The following is a 23290-nucleotide window of genomic DNA, read 5'->3' on the forward strand; positions in this document are numbered from 1 at the left end:
ACCTCCTACCAGAGAGCTCACTTGGGAATGACCTAGGCTTTCTGCACACGTGTTAACAGTTTCGTAGCTTGGTCTTAGTGTGGACTCCCAACCGTGGAAGCAAAGGCTGTCTCTGACACTGCTATCTGCTTTGGGGACCCTTTCCTCCTACTGGGTTGCCTTTTCCAGCCTTAGTAGGAGAGAAGGTGCCTAATCTCATTAAAACTTTATATGGCTGACGGATATCCATTGCCCTTTTCTGAAGGGAAAGAAGGAGAACTGGATGGGGGTTTTAAGTAAAGAGATTCTAGTTAGGGACTAGGAGGAGAGGAAGGAGGGGAAAATGTGATTGGACTGAAACAATTAATTAATCAATAATTGTTTCAATAGAAGTAAATTAAGACAATTTTACTTAATAAGTCAGTGAACACACCTATGAAATAATTCTAAAATGAGTAATAAAATAATTATTTATTCCCATATCACTGAGTTTCAATCATAGACTAGATATTGTTGTGATCGTTTTTGTTTTTATTATACTTTCAATATTTTCCATATTGCCAGACACCTTTATTAAGTTTGATTTTAATGAATACTCACCTACCACATTAAATATACTGCTATCCACTGAAATTTTTCCTTTTGTTACTGCTGAACTTAACCTACACGTTTAAAATTCTAGATATCTCTACTTAAAATACTTGCTTCATTGAAATACAATGTTTTCAATTTCATTGCATTATGAATAAATAAAATAGCTGGGCAAAATGAATTTAAGTTAAATAGAAGATGCTTCATTTCTTGAATATGTTTAACTTGATTTATTAAAATCTTAACTAATATTCTAATTAATATTTTCCATTCTTTTGTGACAAACTAATGTCACACTTAATAATATTTATGTGAAACAGTTTTAAGAAAGTATTTTATTTTATTACAAATATTTCCCTTCCCTTCCTTTCTCCAAATCTTTCCATATGCCATTTTCTCCTCCATACTAGTCTTCAAATTTATGGACTCCCTTTTTACTGTTCATATTGCATGTATCTATATATCTATATTTAATCATGTGTGTGTGTATGTGTATTCCTAATTACAACATATGAAGTCTGTATAACTCTACCTGCATGTATGTTTTCAGTGCTGACTTTAGTTTGTTTTTTTGTTTGTTTGTTTGAGACAAGGTTTCTCTGTGTAGCTTTGCACCTTTCCTGGAACTCACTCTTTTTTTTTTGGTTTTTCCAGACAGGGTTTCTCTGTGTAGCTTTGCGCCTTTCCTGGGACTCACTTGGTAGTCCAGGCTGGCCTCGAACTCACAGAGATCCACCTGGCTCTGCCTCCCGAGTGCTGGGATTAAAGGCGTGCGCCACCACCGCCCGGCTGGAACTCACTCTTTAGCCCAGGCTGGCCTTGAACTCACAGAGATCCACCTGCCTCTGCCTCCCAAGTGCTGGGATTAAAGGCATGTGCCACCACCGCCCAGCTTCTGGGCTGACTTTTGGGTACTGGACAACTAACTGGCTCTCCCCTTCTCAGGGCTACCTCTCCCACTCTCACCTCATCTCCATTTCTGCCGTTCTTTGTGGACAACTGAAGCCGTGTGGACTTTTCCTGTCCAGTTTGGCATCTTCATTGGCATCATCTTTATTCAGTTACCTTTGGACTCATCATGTGTGTGAGACTTTGCTCATCATGTGTGTGAGACTTTGCGAGTGTAGCTTCTGGTGTTACTAGAAGACATAATCTAATATATATATATCCCTGATTCTTTGACTCTAGTTATATGTATCTTCCTGATTCTTTGACTCTAGTGATCTTTCAGTCTCCTCTTCCATACTTTTCTCTGAGCGTTAGGTATGGGAATGTTTTGAAGTTTGACATATGTGTTGTGACTGTGCTCTAAAACTATGCATAATGTTTGATTGTGATTTTCTGTAGTGCCCATGACTACAGAAATGACTCCTTGATGAGGTGTGAAGAGTGCACTTATTTAAGCTAAAAGATTGTTGTTTGGAATTATACTTAATAAATTGACTATTCTAGATTATCCACCAGGATCACGATTTTATATGCACTGAGTAGTTTTTTTTGTTTTTGTTTTTGTTTTTGTTTTGTTTTGTTTTGTTTTGTTTGTTTCTAGTACAAAACATGATATCTTGTTTAACAGGTCAAAGCTGGCTATGACTGTTGGTTGAGTTCCTACTTTAATGTTGTCTTTTGGTACCATGAAAGCTAGTCTTGGGTAAGGTTCATTAAGGTTAATTCCAGCTCAGGGATCTTAGCTCACTGTTTCTGAAATGCATGGTGTCTCCAGCAATAGGGACTCACACTCCAACACTGTAGTTAACCAATGGCAATAGAAATCGGCTGCATGTTTTTGGAGTCTCTTGGAAAGCCAATACATGCAAAAGATCATCTAATGTCCAGGCTTGTCGATGATCACAAAGGTAGGTATTGGGGTTTTTTGTGTGATGGTCTTAGGCTCTTACAGGGTGCATTATAAGCCTACATGAGAAAATGTCATGATAAAATGTTATTTACACTGTATATATTATATATAAATAAGTCTTATATTGTACAATATGTATTACAGGAAATTACATGCATTATAGGTTTTAGTTTTTAGGTATATATTAAAAGTATGATTTAATGTGAGTTTTCAGCCACTGATATTATTATTTATCTATTTCCTATTTCTGTATTTATTCCAACCCCTTCCCAAAGGAGACACCTCTCCTTTTCCATTTCTCTTATCAGATCACTCATAGTCTGCTATTCCTGTATATCCTCCCCAACCTCTTCTGTAATTATTATTTTTAAAAATGAAAAGGGAGACCATATATTTGAAGGGTAGGAAGGAGAGGAATATGACAGAATTTGGAGGGAAAAAAAGAAAGAAGAAAATATCACAACTATATTATTATCTCAAAAATATTTTAAAAATCAATGAAATAGATTAATTAACTAAAAAGAAGAGAATAGGTAATGAAATTTTAATAAGTTAAAAAAATGAATTACCATATCTAGCATTTCAAATGATTTTTAATACTTTTAAATCCTAGGGTTTGTTGGTATAAATATATCAAAATTACAGTTAAAAAACTGAGGAAGGAAAAAAGTATTTACAAATTTTGATTTGGTGAAATGTAAATATGAATTCCATTATTTCTAAATTTAAGAGAAATATATTTAACAACACACTACATTCTTTTTCTCAAAAATAAGTAGTGCTAATCAAAAATAGTTCACATGAATTTAATTCAATGATGACTTTTAAAATTTGTTTTCTATTTTGTCTGCAGGATGTGCTGAAGTGAAAGCTATTATCTTTCAAATTTGGGGGACAGCAAAGCTGGAAAAATTGAGGGTTGGGCTTTATGCATATTGTCATTTGTCAGTATTAAGAGAAATGTGGTGTTAGTTGTAGGTTTTCTTGAACTCCAAGAAATATTAATTCATAAAAATACATTAAAACATGGAATTGGGATTCTAATATGGTAAGAATTACAGATAAATGGTGTATATTTGTGAAGCAAAGTTCTTACCTTTGTGCAAATGTAAGAAAATTAGAAGAGAAATGGAGTCAAGAATGTATCAAGGATGTCTGCGGAAAATATAAAATTAAATTAAAACACTAAAATTTCATCACATTTTTGTTCAAAACAATAATTTAATTTTAATTTATAAATTAAAATAATGATGGAAAACATTTAGTAATTATGAGACATAAAAATAAATTACCTTTATTTCCAAAGATAAAATGATACCCTCTGACAGCTATACAGAATTTATTCTTGAGTTACTATTTTGCAAAAGAGAGCTGAAAGCATTCTACTGATTAATCCACAACTTGAATTGCTCTACCTGACTGAATTTTCTAAGTGAAAGGAGACATTTCATATTTTCTCTAAGGTAGTGCCATTTCTTGTGGCACTGTTTGCAATCCAAATGTTCACATTGTCATTAATGAGATTCAGCATATTTTTCATATAACTTTTACCTATAGTATTAATTGATTGATATTTAAAATTAATCTCTCTGGACAATGACAAAAATATCTTTCTGGGTAATTATATGTTATGTATGTACCAACTTATAGATGTGAATTTAATAAATAGACACTGATAAAAATTAAAATATTTTTATAAGTATCAAATATTAGATATAAAAAGAAATTGATTTTAAAACACAACATAAAGAAGCATGTAATTATGAAATGAAAAATAAAAATACTGGAGCCTTTTATTTCAACACTTTATGAGTAAAATTCATAAATAGTGCCTTAGAAACAAAAGAAATCAATATTTAGAAAGACTTACAGGAATGCAGATATACAGTTCTTAAAGAGAAATGAAAAGAAAGGATCTAGCAAAGTAGAAAATCCTGTAGACCATGAAAATTTTGGCTCTTTCATGAAACTACTAATCTTCTATAACTTCTTTACTATTAGTAGACATAGACTAACTGACAGAAAAATTGTGGTAATTTCTTTTTTTTTTAATTTTTTAATTTTTTTATTTTTATTTTAGTTTTTCGAGGCAGGGTTTCTCTGTGTAGCCTTGCTAACTGACAGAAAAACTGTGGTAATTTCTTTTTTTTTTAATTTTTATTTTTATTTTGGTTTTTTGAGGCAGGGTTTCTCTGTGTAGCTTTGGGCCTTTCCTGGAACTCACTTGGTAGCCCAGGCTGGCCACGAACTCACAGAGATCCGCCTGGCTCTGCCTCCTGAGTGCTGGGATTAAAGGCATGTGCCACCACCGCCCGGCTAAACTGTGGTAATTTCAAGACACAAGAATGTTTGAATAATGTACAAGGAGTAACAGTAATTTAATCATTGTTATATTATATAATGCCTAAACTTGTTTCTGTTTTACTTCACAAGATGTAGTGTTACCGATCTTCCTTTATCAAAAGCATTGCCACACACATGAGTACTGTCTTTCACTATGACTTTAAATAGACTGTAACATCATTGGGTTATAGGAATTTTTCTGTGACAGTGTATTCTCTCAAGGCATAATCTCATTAGAATTCTATTTAGTACAAACTAAAGTGGAATGCACGCTACATCCTCATGGTATACAGTTCTTAGACTTGATTTTTCTGGTCTGAATTTTTCATCCTAAAAGTTTACTTGTCTTTCCCTAATTCTTGGTTATGGGCTAGTGACAACTTTGTTGACATAATTTAAGTATCACTGAAAATCACATTTATATAGAAAAAAATTAAATTGTCTTTCAGGTAAAAAAATACCTTTTTTTTATTAAGAAATTTTCTACTCACTCCTCATGTTATCCACAGACCTCCCCCTCCCTCCTCCCACCCTCAGCCCTCTTTCCCAAGCTACCCCGCATTCCCACATCCCCAAATCGAGGTCTCCCATGGGAAGTCAGCAGAGCCCAGCTCACTGAGCCTAGGCAGGTCCAAGTCCCTTCCCACTGTACCAAGACTTTGCAAGGCGTCACACCATAAGCACCGAATTCCCAGAAGCCTGCCCATGCACCAGGGACAGATCCCGATCCTCTTGCTTGCCCCCCAAACAGTTCGAGCCAAACAACCATCCTCCGTGTCCAGAGGGTCTAGTCCAGTCCCATGGGGGCTCCACATCCACCAGTCCACAGTTCATGGGTTTCCAGTAGTGCGGTTTGTCATCGATCTCCACGTCCTTCACCTGCAGTATCTCTCTTCTCTCTCATCAGATGGATTCTCGGAACTCATCCTGGTGCCTGGCAGTGGATCTCTGTATCTGCCTCCATCTGTCACTGGACAAAGGCTCTATGATGACAGCTAGGTTATTCGCTAGGCTGGTCACCAGAGTAGACCGGTCCAAGCACCCTCTGGACCACTGCCCACAGACCAAGGTGGGCTCAACTTTGTGGATCCCTGAGAGACTCCCCAGCACCCTGCCTCTTCCTATTCCCATTATGTCCTTATCTATCATGGTATCTTCCTCCCTGCCCTCCCACTCTGTATCTGTTCCAGCTTGACCATCCCATTTCACTATGTTCTCATTCCCCACTCCTCACCCTCTGCCAACCCCCCAACACACACCCATTCCACTCATGTAGATCTCATCCCCAAACTGAAAAAATACCTTTTGAGGGCTGTTACATGTCAAAAAAATGACAAAAGTTCTTGGAACATTTTGTTTTCATGCTGAGTTGGTATAGGAGGAACAAAACATCCTCAGCTGAAACGTCTTAAAGTTTTCACTTTCTATGTAAAACTGCATCTCTCTCCTCTTTATCATATCATGTACTGAAATTGAAACATTTTATTTCAATTCCATAATTAAGGAAAATAAATGCATACCTTTTCATGTGTAAAATACAATTAAGACAATAATAAAAATCTTGTCTTACATTTCACTACAGGCACAAAGAATGTTACACAATTTTTAAATGTATGCTCCTATTCTCATGTTTCATTGTATTCCTTAGGCTCATTTTCATTCCTAATCGTAGTGTTTCATTACTTGGTTGTTTAGGGATCTGTACAAGGCTAATATGTATACAGAGCACAGGCTTTTTACATGCTAGAAATGTATTTTACCATCTGTAGCCCATTTAATTCAGCTATTTTCTCTTATAAAATTTACCTTTTCACTGGCAGATAAAGTCATCTAAGTGTATCCATTATTTGTTTGCATGTGTTCTTTTTAACACATTGTATGTACTATGTAATGTATAAGTAAGTTTAAATATATTATATAATCAGACATTTGTTATTTCTCTATGGTAAAGATATTAAAACTCTTTTCTTTAGTTTTGCAAAACTATAATACATCATGTGCTGCTGTGTAACAGCACACAGCAACCTTGAAAATAGTGCTCATCATTCAATATTATTGCTATCTTTCTGCATTCTAACAGTATCCCCAAATACACGTAGTTAATATACTACTCTAAATCTATCAGAACAAATTTCTATAGTCCACTTAGCACTGAGATCTCATGGTATTTACATTTCTTCATCTAGATTAACCCAATAAACTCATTTATATACATGTTGTTAATGGCATTTCAAGATCATGCATAGGTACCACTTTTTCTTTATCACCAACACCATGCTGGACACATGGATTGGATATTTAGGTTACTTGTTATTGATACTATTATACTCTTTATGGGTATGTTCATTTTTATTTGGAGCCTATATTTCTTCTGAATATACAGTAAGAAAATTGCTAGATCATATGGTATTTTTATACCCACTCTTCTGAAAAATCTTGGTACTGTTTTTCATAATAGTTGTATTAATTAATTATTAAACCAACATTGGTCTGAGTTTTCCTGTCCTGCACACCCTCAATAGTTCTAATTCTTGTTATAAACAGCTATTCTTATCAGAATTTCCACTTGTACTTTCATGTTGATTACTTACATTGAGAATTTTTTGCATAATTTCCAGCCATTAGCATGCCTTGTACTCGGAATGTTTATTTTGGTATAACCTTTCTTTATTAAGTGAGTTATTGGTTGGGCTTGTTTGTTGATTTTGAATTTTTAGAGTCCTCTATATATTCTGAATATTAGGTTATAGATGTAAAAGTGGCAGACATTTTCTCTCCATTCTGTAAAATGCCCTTACATTCAGCTGTTCACTAGAAACAATGATTTCTTTTTTTGGTTGAACAGAAGTCTAAAAACAGAGTGTGTATGTGTGTGTGTGTGTGTGTGTGTGTGTGTGTGTGTGTGTGTGTGTGTGTGTGTGTCTGTGTAGTATTAAATCTATCACAGAGGCCCTGACTATATGTACTGATCTCATAATAAAGAACTTTAAGAAATCTCTAGTACTAAGTTTCATTAATCTGATACTAAATTTCATGGCAAAGTCCTGTTTTGGGTATTTTATTCTAACCAATAATAGATGGTGTTCATTCTTCATTGTATCTTGCTCAAGGTTGTGGTGGCATTGTTGAAGTTCACTAAGGCTGATCATTTTGTTTTGTTTTGTTTTCGAGACAGGGTTTCTCTGTGTAGCTTTCTGCCTTTCCTGGAACTAGCTTTGTAGACCAGGCTGGCCTTGTACTCAGAGAGATCTGCCTGCCTCTGCCTCCCAAGTACTGAGATTAAAGTTGTGGGCTACTATCTCCCGGCCGCTGATCATTCTGGAATATTAGAGATACCAAGGTGTTACAGAGGGACTCACTTGGAACAATGTCATGTCTGGCTGGTAACTGAACAAGACAAACATATCCATTCCAGTGTGTTGCAGGTACTCATATCATTGGTGGTAGGGCCTGCTATGGAGACTCTTTGAGTACTTGGTGTCAAAAGTTTAAGGTTAAAAAGGGAACTGTTCCTTGTTTACAAAGGGTTATGTTAAGTTAATCAAACCCAAGTGTAACAAATTTAGGAACCTGTATACTCCTGGAAAAAAAAGGGTTTAAGTTCCACAAGCCCACTTCAAGGCTGACAATGATGGTGAATGGAGCATTTTTCTGTCTTTTAGCTCTATGTCTAACACCAGGGCAGGTCTAGTGCTTTCAATTGTGAATGCTGTGAATAATCTGTGAAATGGACTTTCAGTTTTTTAGTTTTGGGAAACATTGTGGTAAAGTCTCTCCTGAGATTCAAGACTAAGATCCAGGTTAACTTTTCCTGCTATGCTATCCAGAGAATGTCTCCTCCGTTTTAAGTTATCATGGGTTGAAGAATGGCAGACAGAAGCAATCACATAAGCACCTAGTTGAGTTTGTTCTAATGACCCAATCTATTAGTACATGATGTGGTTCATCACGCCATACTCAGTGCTGTGTTTCATGACTAAAGCCCATATTTAGTACCTTCTTGTTCCATTGAATGTGAAATGTCTGAGGTTTGGGATTATAGGAGGCATAATTTGGACAATTTGTATGTCCTTATCTGTTTCAAAGTGTCTGTTCTTATTTCAAATGATCCTTTGCCAGTCAGCTTTAGTTCATGCAAATCACTTTGCTATGTGACTATTCACTCAAGTTGGTGTCTATTTGTGAATATGATGATGGGGATATTACTCATCTTCTCATTAGCTATTTTTGACTCTAACTCATTGTTATAAAAATTCAACACCATACTTAGGTGTTAAGAGGATAAGTATTTGTGCTCTTATAGTGATACTCCTTAGATTGCATTCTTTAGTTCTTGTTATTTTTATATATAATTTGTTTCAATATCCACAATGTTCTAATCATTTCTTATCGATGTACAATCTAAAACATTTTCCTCCCTGCTTTGTAGCCAACTTGTGCTAAAGTCAACTGAAAAATAAATATTTGTCTGGAACTCCAAGCTTGACAACTATAAATGTAGTGTCTACTTAGTAAAACCTCAAGGCTATTTCTTAACTCAGCACTTTAAACTTCTCTTGAGCAATTTCTCTCAGTTCTATAAAATGAAAAACTGAACTACCCAAGATTTGGCCCACAGTAGAAAATCCTTAAGTTGCAAGCAGACAATTTCCTTACAGCTCCAGAAATGTAATGACACTTTGAATCAATAAAGATACATGAGAAGAGAATCTCTAAAAATAGCTCTCCAATAACTCTAAACCAAGATTCTTAAATCTCTCCTCAAGGACAGGATTTCTTCAGTGTCTGGTGTCTTTTGTCAAGGGCTTTTTAATAAGAGTGAAAGAGCTTGTATCGATGATAGAGTTTTATCACTCTGCTAAAAATAGAAAGACCATCAGTCCAGTGGACATACTTTCCTCTGGCACTCAAATAATGATTTTTTTTTTAATTAGAAGGTTGGGATACCATTCCTATGAATGGCTTTGTCATTTGTGGAAGAAAAACATATGACAACAATGATTCAAATGATGTGGATATTTTTAGTGCTTATCTTTTTTTCAAGAAGGAGGTTTCATTTCATTGGTTATCTTTATCCAAAAAATCTGTTTCCTTTTTCATTGCCTTCATATACTAAAATGCATTTTTTAAGTGACAACAAATTAATAGTATTCATTCTGTGTTTAAAATCATATTAGAATAAAACCTAGCTACAGATGTGTGTGTTCAGCAGTAACAGCAAACACTAAAAATATATCTATAATTAAAAACAAACATAGCTTTACTCCCTTGAACACATAGGATCCTTTCCAGTTTTGTTTTTTCACCATACTCTAAATAAAGGATTATTCAGACCTTTAAAAATAAAACCCCTCTTTTCATTGTTCTGAATAAATTACTAAGCCAGCACATGGATGATTTGAGCAATATCCTTTATCTCCAATATAAAGTAATGAATAAAATGTTTGGAATTAGATTCCAGTGTTATCCTCTGCACCAGAAAGCTGTGTGATCTGTGATAGGCTTCCCCAAGCTCGCTGTTCTTCCATTTACAGATCTGCAAACTGGAGATAATAACGCTAACCTCATGAGGTTGTTATTAAAGTATTAAGTAGAATAACATGTCATGTTCAGCTGTCCAACCGATGATATTATAAGATTAATCTTTGACAAATTCAGCTAGAGATGGGCAAGCCAACACACTGAACAAATAAAACCATCATGCTTATCTTATTTTTTTATTTAATTTAGTACATGTTTAAAATATGAAGCTATTTTGAAAACAGAATTCAAGCATAGGAATGTACAAAAACAATGAGGTTAGCTCTCAAGTTGCTGAATAATCATTTTTAATAAAATATTGATATTTTAGTTAATTCTTGAGTGCTGCTGGGACCATGTTTTTTTTTTTTCCCTTATCTACAAATACTCAAGTGAACAAATACAAATACAGTGTATTGGCTACCAATCTGTCTAGGTACTGAGACAGAGTGCCCAACTATACATTTTTTTCAAAATAGAATCATTACTAAAGACAGCAAATAACAACAAAAGGATAAGAATTGTACTTCAGGTTCTTAAAACCTAAGAATGCCTATAGGAAGCATGTAGCTCTTGCTTCACAACTGATGAACTGTGAAAAGACTCTCCTCTATCAGAGCTTGAAATGATGTGAATGCTTAGGATAAATTACTGAGAGCATTTTAGTAGGAAGCTTTCTTGTCAGCCTCCTGCACACAAATAATGAAAAGGAGACTTCTTAGTAATTGCAAAAGCTTGGCCTTAGCTTAGGCTTTCATCCAACTAGCTATTAGAACTTAATTAGCCTGTTTCTATTATTCTACATTCTATCACATAGCTCCATTACCTATCCTTTGCCCTGTATGTTTTACTAGTTCCATGTCCCATTGCCTTCTCTCACACAGCTAGATTCATCCCTCTAACTTCCTTTCTCTCCTAGGAAATCTAGCGTAACATCTTCTGCTTAGCTACTGACCATTCAGCTCTTTATTACACCAGTCACAGCAATACATCTTCAGACAGTGTACAAATATCCACAACACATTTTGACTAGAGGTTTTAGAGACTGTTTTTGGAGGTACATTCTTATTTCAGGATATTGCATTTCAAACAGATCCTACAGTTATTATGGGGAATTACAGGACAAACAAAGAGGATAATGGGGTGGCCTGAGCTACCTAGCAAACTATCCTCTAGGGTGAATTCCACACCGCAGCTAGAGCATGGGACTCTTATTTCCAGGGTCATGGGTTCAAGCCCCATGCTGGGTGCCAATTGTAGCTGAAGGTTTCTCCAGGCCTGACCAGCACCATGGACCCCGCAGCCGCTTATAAAATAATCACTCAGAAGCTTTTATTAATTAAAACTGCTCGGCCATTAGCTCAGGCCTACCACTGGCTAGCTCTTAAATTTACACTTAGCCCATTTCTGTTAATCTATATGTTGCCATGTGTTCCATGGCTTTACCTGTGTGCCATTACATGCTGCTCCCTGAATGGCAAGCTGGCATCTCTTATTCCTTCTTCTTCCTGTCTTTCCCTTTGAACTTCCTGCTTGCATCCAAGTTGCCTTGCCATAGGCCAAATGGCTTTATTTATCAACCAATCAGAGAAACACATTTTTGCAGTGTACAGAAAGACATTCTCCCATCAGATACTTGATTTTTTGGGGGGTATGGGGTGGGGAATTCACATAACTCTCCAGGAAACTGAAATTTGTAGTTAATATAAGAATTACCCAACAGTTAAGTACATTTATGCCAATATTCTCTGGTTGATTTTTGGTAAATTGAAAGGTAAAATCTTTTAGTATTTGATTTACATAAACTTACTGGATTGTAAAAGAATCATAAAAGGAAGACAAAAATAATATAAAAGAGAAAATGTCTCCAGGGGGTTGTGGTTCATGCCTTTAATCCCTGCACTCTGGAGGCAGAGATAGTCATTTCTGAGTTTGAGTTCAGCCTTGTCTACATAGTGAGATCAGTAACAGCCAGGACAACACAGAGAAACCCTGTTTCAAAAACAAAAAAAAAAATTACTATAAATAGGGGTGTTTGTATTATTTCACTTAAACTATATTTAGATTCTGAATATACATTAGAATAAGATTTAAAATAAATATATTGTTGTTCTCTACTCCAAATCTTAAGTTGCTTATTTTATTAAGAAAAACTTTATAATATCATACTTAGTCCAATGAGAGGATCCCTTATTCATGCCAATTTTTAAGCTTAATTACTAAACTTGTGATAGTATTCAAAACTACAGTTTCTGATGCTTTATTGTTATACCATGTGTTTTCTCTGAAACTGTCCTTTTTTGTGTTACCTTACAGTTATTTCTTTGGGGATGCTATGTCACCAAATTCAGGACAATTACAGACACAGTATTCTCAGTGTTGGAAGAATTTCACTAGTCTGAGAATTCTTTTGCCACATGGCCATTTTTGTTTATCACTTTGAGATGCACATAACAAAATATATGTCCAAGATTTAATTAGTTATCCTCTGTGAATATAGAAAAGAAGCCTATATTTCTTCAGCTGAAGCTAATACAGATGGCAGCAGTGTGAATATTGGAGAGTTGACCTTTTCCTCGTCTACAAATGAGGTATACTTTGATCTTTGTCTTTTCTTAAGGGAAATGTTATGCATTCTAATAGCTCAAATCCTTCAGGTGAGGCAAGATATTTGGTATACAGGTGTTAGGAGAACTAAGACCTTGAGATTTCAGGCTAAAAGGTACTTATTTTAGAGATTCTACCACTTTATACATGAAGTTTTCAAAACTACAGACTAGACATATACAAACTCATTTTATTTCAGTGATGTAAGGAAACCCCATTTTTAACTGAGTTTGTTAGTTGAGGACCACAAAGTTTTTAAATTGCTAATATTGTTAATTAACACTATTGTGGAGAAATCATGGCTAATTCTGATTATGTCCTGGTGATCCTAGTTGCGACTCATAAAATCCTCTGCTTATTACATCTATGAGTTTGTAGTTGTTTAGAGCACAATACTGTGAATAATTTTTCCACTATACTGACTCCATGTGGAATACAATGATAATCATATTTCATTTTAGAAATTTTGAAATTTATATAAGTATAATTATATATTGGATTATCATAATCATTTCACCAAATGTGAGAAATATCATCATGTTGTTTAGAATTATTGTAATAACCAGAAAAACATTCCAATCTGATGTGTACATCTGCAAAACACATTTTCATACTATTTTGTATAGCTCAAAATATAAAAATATGTGTGTATTTTTAAAAGAAAACATATGTGCCCACCAAATGTGATAAGCATGCCTAAATTCTCAGCATTTGAGATGCCAGTGCTGGGAAATCCAGAGTTCAGAGAGTCTTAGGCTGCACAGCAAGATAGTGTCCCCAAAACAAACAAACAAACAAAAAAAAGCCAATTAAAACAGGATAATTTGGCTTCTAAAGTGAGAGAGAAAGAAAATGAATGGAGTTGGGTGGTTCGGGAGGGGGCTGGATAGAATCTCTGAAGAGTTGGAGGACATGAAACTATGACTAGAATGTAGAGTATGAAAAATTGTTTTTTTTTTTTTTTTTAGTAAATTTATTTTACAACATCATTTAGTTCAACATAATAGCCACAGATTCCCCTGTTCTCCCACTCTCGGCCCCCTCCCCCTCCCCCCACCCCACCCCCCATTCCCACCTCCTCCAGATCAAGGTCTCCCCCGAGGACCGGGATCGACCTGGTAGACTCAGTCCAGCCAGGTCCAGTCCCCCCCTCCCAGACCGAGCCAAGCGTCCCTGCATAGGTCCCAGGATTCAAACAGCCAACTCATGCAACAAGCCCAGGACCTGGCACCAACACACAGCTGCCTCCCAAACAGATCAAGCCAAATGACTGTCTCACCCGTTCAGGGGGCCTGATCCAGTTGGGGGCCCCTCAGCCTTTGGTTCATAGATCCTGTGCTTCCATTCATTTGGTTATTTGTCCCTGTGCTTTATCCAACCCTGGCTTCAACAATTCTCGCTCATATAAACCCTCTTCTTTCTCACTAATTAGACTCCCAGTGCTCCACCAGGGGCCCAGCCGTGGATGTCTGCATCCAGATTCCTCAGACCTTCCTTGGATGGGGTTTATGGCACAACTAACAGGGTGTCTGGCCATCCCATCACCGGAGTAGGTCAGTTCCTGCCGTCTCTCGACCATTGTCAGCAGTCTTTTGTGGGGGTATCTTTGTGGATCTCCGTGGGCCTCCCTAGCTCTCTGCTTCCTCCCCTTCTCATGTGGTCTTCATTTACCATGGTCTCCTATTCGTTGTTCTCCCTCTCTTTTCTTGATCCAGCTAGGATCTCCCACTCTCTTTCCCTCGACCGTTGCCCTTCATTGTTCCCACTCATGACCAGGCTGTTCATGTAGATCTCATCCATTTCTCCGTGTCTTTTTTGGGGTCCCGTTTTCCAGGTAGCCTCACTGATGATGTGGAACAAGGATGACTGGACTGCTACTCACATCACCAGTGAGAAAAATTGTTATTTCAATGAAAAGAATAATTGTTTTCTAAAGGAAAGCATTCACTTTGAGATCAATATGTAATACATTTAAGTGAACATTGCTAGTTTTTGTAAAAATTTTAAGGTTCTGATTTCTTGGTATCATAATAAACAAAACAAACAATGTAACACAACATTTTTTTCAATAAATGGAAACTTCATTATATCAGTTTCTGATACCAATAACCTGAGCACCATTCTTTTACTTCGTTAACAAATCTATTCTCTGTAATCAAACTTAATTATAGATCATCTCTTTAAACCAACAATTCTTCTTCTCAGTACTTTAACTGGTGCTACCTTGTTTGGTGCACATCTCCAACATCTCTTGCTTAGGAAGCTGCGATTACTTCCATGTGGTTTTCAGTAATTTTACCATCAACTGCATGCAGTCTATTTTAAAGCAAGCAGAGGAGTTCGGTCCTGCGTCAACTTGATATGCCATGCTTTGTCGACTCCCATTGGAGGCCTTACCACTGAGAAGTGGATGGGGATGCATAGAAAGGAAGTAGAGGGAGTAAACGGGAGGAGAGGTGGGAGGGGAAACTGGTTGGTATGTGAAATAAATTTTAAAAATTTAATAAAAAATAAGAAAGAAAACAGAAGGGGTCTCTTAGTATAATTTTGAGGAAAAGCAGGGAACCAGATAGAAGCAAAACAGGGGTGCCATGTAGGAAGATGACTTACAAAAAATATACTGACTCATAAATATGAAGATACTACAGTGGAACCCACTCACTGTATGTATTGTGAGATAAAATAATAAAAAAAAGGTAAGACTGTACAGTCTCCATAAACAGTTTTCTGCAGTGAAAGTCATTTACCTTATAGTTCCCTTGAACATCCTGTATTTGCCCCTCCTAATCCTGTTTATCCATTCCTTCTATTCTGCACCTTGCTTGCTCTGAGATATTGGGATTTGCTTTGTTTGCTCCCTGAAAGTTGTTCCCTAGACAACCTGACAAAAATCTTCACCTAATGCTATTCCTCAAATGGTGCCTCATCAGAAATGACACTCTTGGACACTGCCTTTCCATCATTTCTCTTCTCTCTTCCTCCCTACAGCACCTATCAGTGTTAAAATAAAAAGATGTCAATGGTTTATAAGAGAATATTTTGTTTATAATAATAAAATGGAAGACAAAAAACACTTAATTTGAGAGAATGTCCAATATCCATGTTTGAAGAGACTATTAAAACATGTTTTTTAGACCTGAGTTACATAAAGTGTGTATTTTACACTTTGCAAATCCTACAAAAGCACAAACACATTGGACAAATATTACTACTAATAATAGTAAGGCAGACATAGATAAAGATGAAGAAAACTATTAAAGACAGGGATAATATTAATTTACTCTGAGAACAAGCTAATGTCTCCACATCAGAGTTTTGTTTTTATTTTTCTTCTTAGCCTGGGATTTTATAACCTTGACTGAAACTATTATTCAATGGAGAAGTCCTTGAAATGTAATTGCAAAGGCAGGAACCTACAGGGAAATAGGGATCAAAAGCTCTCTTCGCTCCAGATGCTACAAAGCCTTTCCTTCCAGATGCTGCCGACTTTGCTCCCCAGGTATCTTTAAATTAGGAATCTGTCTTAGCTGGTTCAGGAAGACAAGAGGTCAAGCTAAATAAGATGATTCACCTAAACCTATTTAAAAAGAAAGTGGCCTAGGAGTCTTGGTGCTAGTGCTAAGGATTATTTAGTGAATCCGATTGCTGAGTTTCTAAATATCTCAGCAGTTTGAGGGAACTTGCTATCCTGACTTGATCAGGCCAGACACTGAAAATACAGAAGCCTTTATCAGACAGTCTGAAATCCCACTGCTATGGAGAAATACTGATGAGTGCTTTCTGTGCAAGAAGCAGAGTGCCCCATGGCTAGAATGTCATCAGTACGCTTTTAATTCACTTCTTAGCACAAAAAAGCAACATACTTAGATTCTTTCTCCGAGAGTAAGTGTGTATGGATAATTTTGGAAGCTTTCTACATTTTTTTAGAAATATATTTTTAATTATCGATGCAATATAAGAGGTTATCAGTAAACTGTTAGTCATAGAATGAGATTTATAAGGTAAACTGAACACATAGGGAAATATATGCAATTATAGCACCCCTTCCTAATTCAGAAATATATAAATATTGACAAATATTAAGAATTGTTCTTACATATTTTTGTCAGAGAATGCAAGGAGAGCTGGGAGATGTTTTTTGACTGTGTGTGCCATACATTCTTAAGTGCTCCATATTATTAAGACAAAATGAAACATGGTCATCTTACATTATTATAAATCAAGACAAACAGAAGAAAAAGAAAGGCAGATACAGAAGAGGAAAAGAGATTAAAACAAATGTACTTTACAATCAGGATAGTTACTGAAGTCCAGGTGCAGAATACTAGTCAGAGAAAAATAATATAATTTCCAGGAGAGGTCTAAATATGTGCAGTCAAAACAAACTATGAATATTGGCATATTTTCTAATACTTTGTACCTCCCTATTATTATTTATTAAACAATGAGAACCAGCATGAGGTAATTAAATGATACAGAAACTGAATCAATGCATTCACTGGAGTGCTGTAAACAAGAAAATATTATTAAATATAACTTGTGTACCCATTATTCGATGAATAAATAAGGCTAAATATGTACAAACAGACTTAATGGAAAAGTTAAATTAAATAAAACAAATTTGGGAAGACTCAATAAAGTTATTTAAAAGCGGTAAAGCCATTTTTTATTGCCTTGAAGTAGAGGTATTTCTTGGTGTAGTAAATAATAAAAAAAAAAAGCTTCCAACTTTACAAATGCTTTAACATCTACCATGCTTATAGTTTCATAAAACTATATGTACATGAATCAGGAGATGTAGCAGGCCTTCTACTGCTCCTTATTACTAGTGATTTTTACAAATATTTCAAGTATAGATAACTAATGAATGAAGACATTATAAGCTTATAAAAATACAAATTCAAAAATTTTGGGTGAATACAGCCTTCTTTGTCCATTGTTAAACTTTAAAGTAAGATATACTGTGAGAGTTTATGTACATTTTTAGTGCACATTCTTTCCCCTTTTTGGTTAAATATTTAATGATTTCAAACCATTTGTAATTTCTTGCATTTTTTTATGATAGTGAGGATTAGAGCTCAGACCTGGCACTTGCTAGGCATATGATGTGCAGAATATTTACAACCATGTGTCATTTATTTACTTTTAAAGATAGATTTAACCTTTTAATTCTGTGTATATTTTTGTGTCTGCATGTAGTACATGTACAGGCTTTGTACTGCTTTCTCTCAAGCCAAAGCATTCCAGTTGGTGGGAAGTTCCTTAAGGCTCAGAGTTTTCTTAGTAGAGTAAAACATCCTATCCTGTAGAGAAACTTGCTAAACTTATGAAGTACACACCTCAGATGCCTTGGAAAGCTCCAAAAACTTCTCAGAAACACTAGGCTCTTCTTTCCCCATGGTTCTGTAATAAGCAATGGCCATTTTTCCTGGACAGTGTTAGATAAGCAGAGTGACATTAAGAGGCTCATGCTCACTTAGCTACCCCCTGCCCCCCAAAAAAGACTCTCCAAATTGTAGCTGCCTCTAGGTTGAATAGTAAGCTCCAGGTTTTCAGACCTCATGAGCTCTCAGACAAGCTGGTAGTAGTGGGCTTTGAATGATTTAGCTCTTTTTGAGCATTTCTACTTCTGTAAGTAGTCTTTCACCCCTGTTTCTGTAGGTAATCCAAATCCAGTAAAACTCTTTGGTTCACCATATTGAAGTTTGATGGTATTCTTTTATTATTATTATTATTATTTTAGAAGAGTAAAAGGTGTTTGTTTTTGTTTTGTTTTGTTTTGCTTTCTCTCATGTGAGGAGAAGTTCAAGGAGAAAGTAAGAAATTTGGAGAGTTCAAGTCAAATTGGCCTGGAAAACCTGAGAATAAGAGAGGAGTGCAGAAAGCTCAGACCTCATTTGGTGTTAGGACTTTCAGAAGAGCATTTTCAGGAATATCGGCAGATGGTGTTCAAGTCTCACTTTTTCTTTTACATTCAATTACTTATTTTTTCTTGAGGGGACGTGTGTGGGATGAATAAGCAGGTCAGAAGACTGCTTTCAGAGGTGGATTTTCTCCTTGTGTCTTGTGATTTCTGGCTTTTCACGTCACTCCCTTATGTCACGTGATGGCATGGGTGAGGGGAAGATGCGCTCCTCCTCTCCACCCTCTCCACCTGCAGCAGGTGGGGGACCTGACCCAACCCCTCACCAGCTACAGCACTCTGGAGAAAAGGTCCTGCACCTCTCCTGGCCTGGGCAGAACACTAGAGTTGACCCTGTAGACGGGTATGGATGAGAGATTACTGAGGGCCTGAGAGGAGCATAGTTCATATTGCCTCCCTCCTCGGCATGGTGGTGCTGGGAGCGAGGGAAATATTCCTTACCCCTCGCCCCTACCTTTTTTGTCTTTATTGAGGAAGGCAAACTTCTCCTTTACCAGCTGCAGCATTTAGGAAATCAGGCCTCACTCACTCCTCACTTGGGCAGCACAGTAGAGATGACCCTGTTGGCTGACGCATAGGAGAGCTGGCCTTCAGGGTAGGAGAGTGGGATAGCTGGCCACAGCCCCTCATTTGTCATGTGGTGGTGAGGACAAGGAAAAGATGCCCTCTCCACTTACCACTGCTACCTATGGTGGGCAAGGGAGCTGAGCTTCTCCCTGACCAGGGGCAGCACTCAGAAAAGTAGGCTCTGCACCTCACCTAGCCAGCATAGCGGAGCTGACCCTATTGAGGCATGGGTGAAAAGGCCCTGAGACCATGAACATAAGAGATCTGGCAATGCTTCTCACCTGCAATATGGTAGTGTGGGTTGAGGAGAGATGCCCTCGACCCACTAACCCCCTGTGAGAGGTGGCAGAGCTGGCCTTGAGGTCATAAGAGTGGGAGTGCTTTCCCTGCCCCTTACCAGCTGCAGTACTCCAGAGAGTGGCCCCTATACCTCTCCTGGGCAACAGAGGAGAGCTAGCCCTGATGGCCCTGGTGTGAGCGAGCTGACCCTGAGGTCATGAAAGCAGGAGAACTGGCCATGCCCCTTGCTCATTGCTGAAAGGGATGAACTAGTCGGGGCAAAGCTGGAGGGCTCAGCATCAGGGCGGGCTGGTGGGCTGACAAACCCTGCAACTAACCAGGTCCAGAACCAGGGTTATGAGTTGGCCCATGTCAACATCCACCCCAACTATCATCTATGGTAGGGTGTGAAGACACCAATCCCGCAGACCCAAACCTGAAGGATCTCTAGAACACAGGACAACAAGAAGATATCCAAAAGGATTCCCAGCAAGGGCCCAAAATAGATAGTAGCAGAAACCAGAGGCCTCCAACAAGATTGATGACCCTTTGCAATGAGCACTTGGAAGTAAAGATATAGGGACGAAAGGGTTTACTGTGTGACTCACGGTGTCACACTACAGCTTCCTTGATGAGATTTTCATCCCCTCCCCCTTCTTTAAGTCTTTTTTTTCCCCTTAAATTGTATTGTCTTATCGGGGGGGGGGTGGATTACAAGAGCTGAGGGTAGATATGAAGGAAGGGAGAAATTAATGGGATTGAGATGCACAATGTGAAAGACACAAAGAATAAATACAAGAATGTTCAAAAATGAGCCAGTGGATAATAGAACTTTGTTGGACGGAAGGTGGAGTGGAGGTGAAAGTGTTGTGAGGAGTCTAGAGCAGGGCATGCAGAAGGTCTAAAATATCAGGAGATCTTGAGGACAGGATAAAAGAGGACAGCTATAGATTGGAGATCGGGACCTCAAGGTGAGGATGCTGGTGTATGTGTCTGCGTGTGTATGCATGCGCATGCGTGTGTGTGTGTGTGTGTGTGTGTGTGTGTGTGTGTGTGTGTCTGTCTGTCTGTCTATGTGTGTGTGTGTGTGTGTGTGAGAGAGAGAGAGAGAGAGAGAGAGAGAGAGAGAGAGAGAGAGAGAGAGAGAGAGAGAGAGAGAGAGAGAGAGAGAGAGAGAAGTGTTCATTTGTGTGTAGCTGCATATACTGTGGGGACAGAGAATAACCTTGAGCTCTTCTCAACCACTGGCTATAGTTTTTGTTTTTTCTTTTGATTCAGGGTCTCTTGTTGGCCAAGAACCCACCAACTATTCTTGGCTTTATAGTGAAGGAGCCACCAGGATTCACCTGTCTCCTATTTCTTAGGATTGCAAACACGGCCACCATGGGTGACATTTTTAGCATGGGTTCTTGTGATCTATTTCTCCTGCTTATAGCATAACCTCTTAGCACTTTACAAACTGAGCCTTACTCACCAGTCCTGGGAAGCTGCTGATTCTATTTCATGGTAATCTTACTTTGGTCATCTGTGTCTTACCTGTGGTGAATAGATATTTATCCATAGCTCCAAAAACAAGACTGCAATGCCCACTGAGGCCAGTAGAGGGTATCTGATTCCTTGGGGCTGTAGTAACAAGTGATTGGGAGATACTAGATTTGGGTACTCAGAAACCCATCATACTCCTCTTTAAAGACATTACAGAGTCTCAACTGATGAGCTAGCTCTCTGCCCAGTGCCATTCATATACAGGTATTCTACCAGTGTGTTTGAAAATTGAAAAAAAATATGAATCAAAAATGTAAGTCTTTATAATGAAAAATGTACATACTCATAAAAATTATTATAGAATTTATCTGTATTTTATTTTTATTTAGATAAAATATTTTTCCTAATAACGTCATATGGGTAGTTGAATAATCCTTTTGGATTTCTTTATTTATATTTTCCAAACATTTTGTTTCTGATATGAAAAAGAATTTTGGATCTAAAGAATATCTGCTCCTTGATATTTTTAATATTTGAACTTTTATCACCTATCAGAGTATTTCATAACATTGATATCTCATTAATTTTGTTGGTTCCGCATTTTATATCATCTAAAATATTCACTAACTTTAGAATGATGAGATATTGAGTAATCTTCTGATTTAGTTAAGCCAAATTGTTCAGGATGACAGGATGGAGAATTCTGTATGGTGTATGAAAAACAATTATCTTCTTCACTGAGAAGTTATGATCAAAGATTTAATTCTGAATATCTTTCAAAATAGCAAATTGGTATCAAAACTATTGTGACAATGAATTTTACAACTCATATAATAATAAATATAATTAATATCTAAGTGGTACTTAAAATGTATAGATCAATGTTCATATATAATATAATAATGCATAAAATTCAGAATAATATTGACTAAAATTTCACTGTGAATGACATATATATATATATATATATTTATTTATTTAACCATACTTCTTTGTTGTTTCTTCTTTACTTAGTAAAGTTCTGTTGTTATTATTTTTATCATTCAGTTTAAGCAACTTTAGGTACCTTAACTGAAATATTTTAGGATAGTCTTGAAATTTAAAGTAGTCCTATTTAAGATATTTTTGATTTAGAGGCTAAAGAAATGGCCAAAGATTTAAAAGGTCATGCTATTCTCTTCCATAGGACCAGGAATTGGTTTTTGGCACCCTCATCAAGTGACTTGCAAATGCCTGGAACTCCATCTATAGGGAATTATAAAATGACTTCTTCTAGATTCTTCAGGAGCACACACACACACACACACACACACACACACACACACACACACACACACTAATAAAAGGATATCTATGAGGATAGCTACACACTTAAGAGCTCTGCTCTCGCTGCTCAACCAAAGCACAGTGGTTCAATTACCAGCACCTGCTTGTCAGCTCAAAGCAGGCTCCAGCTCCCAGGGAATCTGAGGTCCCCAGATGGCCACAAAGACTGCACATATGTGCTTCAAAGAAATGCATGTAGAGAAACCATCCATACACATCAAATAAAAATAAATAAATCTCAAAAATGTCTTTAAATATATACTTTTATTGTGTGGCATTCTGAAATCAGATAAATTATCAACAATTTTAGCTTAATTAGAAATTTGCAATCCAAACTGTTGTAATTTTGGGGGTGATGTGGAAACCTAGTGCAGTAGAAACTCACTGGAATCTCTGATGGTGACCCTAGTGATGACTTCTAGTAATGGAGAATATGGAGCCTGAGTCCGACATCTTCCGGTTCTAGGAAAAATTTCCATTAGTGGGGCTTGGACATCAACCCAAGCACAAAAATTATCTACAATTTATTCTGCTTGGAAGATGTGCTGGTATAATGGTGGCACAGAATTTGCGGGAGTGGCCAACCACTTAAGGGTTCAACTTGAGGCCCCTGATATGAGAGGGAGGCCACAACCTACATTGCCTGGATAGTGAGGAATCAGAGGTTGACTAGACCAGAGACCTAGGATAAAATAAAATATAACTGGAAAAATAAAAAGTCAATGAAATGATTGCTAGTGATATTCTGTTACACTCATAGATGGGTATTGTCCTCAGAGAGGTTTCCTCTGGCAGCTGTTGGGAGCAAATGC

The 23290-nt window shown here is 36.9% G+C and overlaps 1 long non-coding RNA gene across 1 annotated transcript; it reads left to right on the forward strand.

Annotated features, from left to right (window-relative positions):
- The first annotated feature begins 20582 nt into the window (after positions 1–20582).
- On the forward strand, positions 20583–22686 carry LOC143267195 (uncharacterized). Its single transcript, XR_013042111.1, has 3 exons — positions 20583–20638; positions 20946–21208; positions 22339–22686. It is a non-coding gene; the product is annotated as an uncharacterized LOC143267195 (long non-coding RNA).
- The last annotated feature ends 604 nt before the right edge of the window (positions 22687–23290 follow it).

The sequence above is a fragment of the Peromyscus maniculatus genome, chromosome 9, assembly GCF_049852395.1.
Source record: "Peromyscus maniculatus bairdii isolate BWxNUB_F1_BW_parent chromosome 9, HU_Pman_BW_mat_3.1, whole genome shotgun sequence".
NCBI classification, from domain to species: domain Eukaryota; kingdom Metazoa; phylum Chordata; class Mammalia; order Rodentia; family Cricetidae; genus Peromyscus; species Peromyscus maniculatus.